Below are 407 nucleotides of genomic sequence, written 5' to 3'. Positions count from 1 at the left end.
GCAAAATACTTGTGAAAGAAGCCTTAAGAAGCATTAGCAGTTGAATATTTTAGCATCTTAAATTGCCTTATTCAGATAATATATGGCAAGTTATTCTGACATATTCATTATGTATTATACAATGTATTACACAATGATATATGGTGCTAGAAAAAATGAGCTCCATATTCTCTTTTAGCAATTGTGAACGGGAGTTTGCTCATGATTTGGCTCTCTGTTTGTTATTGGTGTAGAGGAATGCATGTGATTTTTGCACATTGATTTTGTATCCTGAGACTTTGCTGAACTTGCTTATCAGTTTCAGGAGATTTGGGGCTGAGACAATGGGGTCTTCTAGATATACAATCATGTCGCCTGCAAATAGAGACAATTTGACTTCTTCCTTCCCTATTTGAATACCCTTTATT

Source organism: Cebus imitator, unplaced genomic scaffold (assembly GCF_001604975.1).
Source record: "Cebus imitator isolate Cc_AM_T3 unplaced genomic scaffold, Cebus_imitator-1.0 Scaffold569, whole genome shotgun sequence".
NCBI classification, from domain to species: domain Eukaryota; kingdom Metazoa; phylum Chordata; class Mammalia; order Primates; family Cebidae; genus Cebus; species Cebus imitator.
This window is presented reverse-complemented; position numbering follows the sequence as displayed.